Below are 7,126 nucleotides of genomic sequence, written 5' to 3'. Positions count from 1 at the left end.
ATATAATTAAGAAAATTCTGGATTGTGCAGAAATGGATAGGTTTACCTTGAAAATGAAAGAGAAACAAGATACAGAATATTTTCAAACATGGGATAACTTTTACAAATGGCTAGAAAAACGCACTAAAGAGTAGGAATGGAAACTGTATTATTATTAATGTTAAATATGTGAACCCAGACAACACGTTGCTTACTAAGCACTAAAGATTGTAATTGTAAAAAAATCAATAAAATATATTTTTTAAAAAAATCAGACACTTGGCAACTGACTCATATTTATGACAGTTGCAGTGTCCCCCGGGCTCACATGATCATCTTTTATAACCTTCTGACAAGTAAAGTTAATGGGGAAGCCAGATTCACTTAACAACCATGTTACTAACTTAATCACTGAGACAAGAAAGGTTGTAAAATGGGGCAAAATTCAATTAACTATCTCGCTTATCAACAGAAATGTTGGGCTCCACTGAGATTGTAAGTCAAAGGTTACCTGTACTGATTTTAAACATGGATTTAGGGTTGTCAAGTTTTATAGTGATGGGAATGAGACCACACATTCCAGAATATCAGCAGAGGTAGTATTTTAAAACTGCAGTAATTCAACAGCTGTGACTAGAAAGGTCACAAAATGGTGGAAAACAAATAGCTCACTTAGCAATAGAAATTTTGGTTTCAATTTTGGTCATAAGTCGAGGACTATCCGTATTTGCAACATTCCATGCACACTTATGCTCCACTTATGGTAAATAGAGTATGCCAATGATTCATTGGCATGATTCATTGCCAGTATTTTTCTAGTCTTCCCATCCAGGGCTTTTACTTCAGCTTGAGTCTAGTCAACTATTCCAGCTCTATAGCTAATGACTATAATTGTGCACATGTTAATTGCCCTGAGGATATTTCTGCCACTGAGTTTGAATTTTAAGATCTTCACTACTCTTCTTACGTATTCACTACTAATCTTCTTCTTGACTTCAGGGTGCTTGATGTTGTCAAACTGATATTTGTAGTGATCTTCTTCATCCAGATTCTTGATGCTATGACCATAGGGCATCTTATCTCTTTCAACTTTCACTATTTTTCTCCTAATGATAGTAAAGGTGGCACATTTGTGCAGTCTAAACTCTATTGCAATATCTTGGCTTTATATAGATCCAATTACATTTTTACAATAGATTAAAACTAAATCCACCCTCTTCAAAAGATAATTTCAACTAGTGAAATCCTTAATGGCCTCTTTTCCCAAATAAGTTTCCTAAATAATTTACTTATATGAAGAAAATATTTATTTGGTATTAATTAGAATTGCTGTAAGGACATAAATAAAAAATAGACATTATTCATTTTAATAACTAATTTTATCCGATAGGCTTAATGGAAGCTTAGATACAGAAATGCAAAGAGAGAGGTGCAGCAATATGACATTTCTGGCTTCATATTTTTCTGTAAGGCAAAGTTCAAAAGAATAATATACGGGCCCATTGGAGTAAAATTAAAATAGGCTTGGTTTTAGGTATTATGAGGAAATGTTGCAATGAAATACAGCACTGTATTTCTGTTTACCTTCATGACTAATGATAAGATCTGAAGGACAAGCATTGAGAAAACTGAACATGCCAGCTTCCAAAATGGTTATTAAATTTTTCTGCAACCAGGGGGAATAGATAATCTTTTTGCATAATGATGTCATTGTGGGGGGCACCCAAATACTATAAATTCAGTAGGAAAGACTTTCTAACAGATAAAATGGCAATGATTAGAATGAATCTTTTTAGCAGGGATTTTTTTTTCCTTATATGAAAATTTGATAATAATTTTCTTCTCTATATGGCTAGAAATTGCTGAGTTTTAGGTTGAATATTAGAAGTTTTTAGCAGGGATAGTTTACCACATATAGAAAGACAGAGATAATTCTAATTAGAGTTAGAATTTACTTTAGGTGGTTGCAAAAGACAATAATAAGAGAATTTTCCCTGTTTTTCACTTCTCCCCATAGGATGATTCTTTAGTAACCAAATTCCTATCTGCAATTTCTCATACACAACCAAATTCTAATTAAATCAATATCTTCTTTTAAGTGTTGTGATCTGTTTCTGTTAGTTCTGTGACCTTAAATTCAAGATAATTTGAAGGATGTGGTTATTATAGGGCTAGATCTAGAAAAGAGATGTGAAAGCAAGTAAAAACACCTTATTAAAACTAACAGGAAATACTCCTGTATCTGGTAATAGAAAATATAATTTATTATCATTCATACTCAAGCACAGCATACATTGCTCCCTAATTACTTCTTCCATCTCAAATAACATCAATAGGATATTTATAAAAAAATACAGCATTTTTAATAAAATAATATTTCCATGCTATAGCTAAAGAGAATTAAAGTGGATGAAGAAACTATCCCTATCTTAATATTTGCTTTAAAGGTCCTGCAGAATATCCATCTGAGGGTAGAAAATCATAACGATACTAGAAATACAAACATGCTTTGATGAAACAGAAATTACCTCAGGAGCAAAGCTTCAATCTTACATTGATTAACTGAGAACAAGTACAACTGAACTCTATGGGGGTACACCTATGAGTACACTTTAAGTATATACTTTAAATCAGCCAAGTAGGTAAGAAAATATTGCTCAGGGAGGAGATTTTTTCTAATATAAACAATAATAAATATATATTATCAGACTGTCCAAATGACAGTTTGGATAATATCAGAGAGGCCTAAGCAATTTTTGTGCCTATAATAGATATTTGATATGACAACCTATACTGATAAAAAAGATTAGATGTTATGAAATAGATTAAATATTTTGCTGACTTTGAAATGATGTGTCCAAAGCTGCATCTGAATCGGATTTCTTGACTATGTAGATAGGTAATATGTATGTGCTTGTGCAGCGGAAATGTTTCAAATCCTTTGAGTGAATGCTGCTAACACATGACTTAAAAATTACAGGGTTGGGTACAGGAAATGGATTATACTACACCACTAGAGTTAACCGTTAACCTCAGATGTATAACAAATATGAAAGATTTCTCATTCCTTTGTATTTTTTTACCCAAAATTTATTTGAGTACATTGCATAACTGAAGCCAAAATCTGGGCTTTAGTTGACTGTCTAGGAATGACAATCTTCTTATCATCTTTCACATCTAGGAGCAAACAGATAGATCTTTTTTGAGTTCACCTGTTTTCCTTTTAATAGGATCTCATGCAAGTCCCCACAGTGCAGTCAGGCAAAAGTGCAAGGCCCAAATCTGAGAAACAGAAGGGGAAAACTTAATTGGAGTTCAGGCTGAAATTGGTTACGGTACCTCAAAATTGATGCTTATGCTTATGCAAACATTTCTCTGTTTTCATGTATCTACTGCATGTCTTATGAAATTACATCAGAAGCAGTGTTTTAAAAGATCAACTCAAGCACCATCTGAATGCTGAGCTGCTACCTCTCTAGAAAGAGAAAGTGTCCACAGTAAATGCATTGTATTCACACTGACTCAATCGTCCACTGTGTGGTTAAGATCAGTTCTTAGTCTTATCTCTCCCACTCCCTTTAAAGTTGACAACACTCTGTTGCAGGCCTCTGCTAAGATCCCATGGCCAGAGAACTGTAGATAATCTTATAAATAAGCCAGTTAATTTATCAACACATATGCATGGAATCCAAGTTCATTGAACAAAGTTTAATATCCAGGAAACTCTAGAACATATTATTTGAAAGCCAGAAATAAATGACCCTTTTTTATAGTATGAGGAGGATGCTCATCTCTGCCTCATATGGTTGGCAATTGCCATGGAGGAGATACTTGCATCAGGCTACATTACACATTCACTAAGCCAAAGGCAATCAATCATACAGTATGTACCCAGAGCTCTGAGTAAGGATGAACTCAAACTGAGTAAGCCCTCAAAGCACGAACCTTTACTAGATTATGCAATGTTGCATTGCCCAAGCAAAGGTCTCACATGTGTCTGATACAGAAAGTAATAAGTTCTTCAACCAATTCTAATTTGTTTAATATAAAGAACTCTGGGCTAGCACTGAAGGTAGTTCTTCAGAAGGTCACCAATAATGTCCACATTTGTTATTCAGTCTTGGCCTCTCACCAGGAAACATCAAAAGGAGAAAAGGGGATATGAAATAATTATATCAGCGTTTTCCTGTACAGAAAAAAAAAACAAATTGAATTTAAGATTATAGGAAGATTTGTGGATGGACTGTTAAACCTAAATTAAAACATGATTATAAATATAAAATTGGCCTTCACTTATTTATAATGGCAAATGACTTACTTTGAAACTGATTGTGAATATTTTTCAGATCAATCTTAATAATATCTATACATTTCTGATTTGTATTAATTCATTTTTATATTTAAAAGCTGGATTTATGGGTGTAGCAATTTCTATGGATGTATTAATTCCTTGCCACAACAATTAGTCTGCTAATCCAAATTCATGGAAATAGCCTCTCTCTTTCAAGAGTCAAAATTCACTTTCCATTATAAAAATTGACCAGCTTATAACAGAAAGGCTGCAATTAAAATATATCCTGAAGAGAAATCCCAGATTTTGGTACTTAAGGGGTCTGAGGGTGAGTTTAATAGAACCGTCTTGAATATGGAATAAATTTGGCTACAGAAAACAGAAAAAACTGAATGACAATTTATTTAGCAAATAGAAATGGATATCACAAAATACAGAAAGAATAAAGACTTACTTAATATAATGTTACAGGAAATAGGAATTAGCTAGAAGGCAAGTCAGCAAAAAGCTATGCTAAGAAATTCATGAGGTATGTAGGCATGAGTCAGGAGAAAGAAGCTAAAATAATATTCATGCCCTCATTCCAGCTGCTGGATGGATAGCTTTTTCCATTTGTTAAGTATGTGGAATACCATAACTGCCAGTAGACATCTACATTTTATCTTTTGGTTTAGACTTAATTTCTGCTTTTTGTTCAAGGTCATAAGATGATACAGTTCTTTCTGTACCCTCAACAATAAACCTGTGAGTTAGGTGTGCTAAAAGAAAGCAACTGGTCCAGAGACCCCCACCCCATCAGCTTCCATGGTACAGATCAACTACAGCCTGTAAAGAGCCAAAGATACGGCCTTGAAACAAATATCTAAGGAGAAAAAAGCATTCCTTAAATCCTGGGAACAGAGATAACATTGAGGAGAAAGTCAGGTTGGCCCTTTCCTAACTTCTTTGGGTAAAGAAGGAGGGGAAGAAAAGCACAATTAGACCTGTATGATTCTGTTATTATAGCCTGCCAGTAAAGTCTATTACAGACTTTCTATAAAGCTGATTTTCAGGTCTGAGCTAATTTATGGGATTGACATATCCATTACACCACACCAGCTTTCTGTTTGCAACTGTGTCCAAATGACTGTTAAGAAAAGAACATTCCAACAATGATACATTCCAACAATGAGGTGGTTTAAAATGTGTGACTGTTCAGCTGTGGTTGAAAGGAAGATACTTAAATTGTAGAATTCCAGTCATATCTATCTATTCACCAAGACTAAATTTTACATGTGCCTTCAATCCTCAAATGATCATTTCGGCATAGAATCATATGCCTGGAACTTCTTCTGGGCTGCAGGTTTTCCCCTAACCATAGTTAGGGAACATATGAAATGGTAGTTGTTTTATCTTCTCTTCTAGTGTGCCATCAAGACTTAGGCAAGCCCCTCTTGTGACAGCCCCTGCCTTTTGCAACAACATTCCCCTAAAGATCTGGAAAAGCCTGATCCAGCTGTTCTTCAAGACAGCCATAAAGACCTAGCTGTTTCCGTGGGTTTTATGTGTAGAAGTATCCAGTTTTCTCAGCTTGCAAATACCTGCCTCATTGCTTTCTGTGACCGAATACTTTATCATAGAACATAGGACTTTTTTTAGCTGTTATATTTTGGATATTGCATCATCTTTAGTGTGAAACTGGAATGTTTCAACACTTCTTATTCCTCTAAATAGGTTTTTATTTCTTACCCAAAGAATACTAAAATCTTCATTTTAGAGTAATTAATTTCAAGGTCTTTCCTTCAGCAGTAAGACAAAAGTGCTTTAAGGCATTTAGATGGAATGGCTGCAGTATCAGCATAGAGGAGAATAGAGATCATTTGATAGATGAGAGAAAGAGGATGGCAAAATTTTCATGATGTCATTTTTGTACAAATAAATAATACAGAAGTAAGAATACACACTTATTCAATTCGGAGGGAGTTGAAATCACTGTTGTGATTACCATTGACCATTATCAATTCAAGGATACAATAATGATCCATGTAGTGGCTAATATTGTCTAGAGTTTGTTATGTGGAATTGAATTAAAAGCCCTACTGTACTTAAATCTATATAGGCAACTTAAAGGGCATTTTTTTGGGAGGTGGTGAATATTTCTTTGGAAAAAGTTGGATGTTGAATCGGGTTGTTCTTGTGCAAGTTAAAACCTTTAAGCACTTTCAGTTTTCTATTTGCTGGACCAATCAAGCAAATAATAAAAAAAAAAGATGGATAGGAACTATTTTCCATTGGCACAAAAACTAGGAAATAATGAGTATGAGTTTCAGCTACCTAGATTTTGCTTTCAATATTAAGAGAAATATCTCTTGAAGTGAAGCTGTGTGTACAACATTGGAAACAATCTAACTGTTGAGACTGTGGACCCTCATGTCTGGTGATTATTTAAAAAGAAATCAGCCATCACCTCTTGAGACTGGCTTAATTAATTACATTTTCTGACATCACCAAGGGTTGGACTAGGTGATATATGTTATCATTTACAATTCTATAATTATATGATTTGGTGATGGCCAGAACTAAGACTTCCCCCCTTTTCACCTAAGAGAATACCTGCAACTATTCTAGAGGACAAATTCAGAATGGCAAAAAGTATGAGAGAAAACTGTGGGTTGGTTTGTTGTTTTTTTTTTTGGTTTTTTTTTTTGTACTTCCTCCAGTAAGTTTTTCCATGTGAGATTGAAAATGACTGTTCACAATCTAAATTCAGAGTCACACCCCATTTGAAAAAAAAAAAATCCCCTATAAATCAGGTTTAGTTTTCCAGTAAAGTTGACTCAGACGCTTCAATAAAATGACAAGGCTTACTATAGCAAG

The sequence above is a fragment of the Crotalus tigris genome, unplaced genomic scaffold (genome assembly GCF_016545835.1).
Source record: "Crotalus tigris isolate CLP2741 ecotype Arizona unplaced genomic scaffold, ASM1654583v1 scf7180000017775.1145084777:2100578, whole genome shotgun sequence".
NCBI classification, from domain to species: domain Eukaryota; kingdom Metazoa; phylum Chordata; class Lepidosauria; order Squamata; family Viperidae; genus Crotalus; species Crotalus tigris.
The sequence above is the reverse complement of the archived record's forward strand: the minus strand, read 5'-3'. Positions refer to the sequence as shown.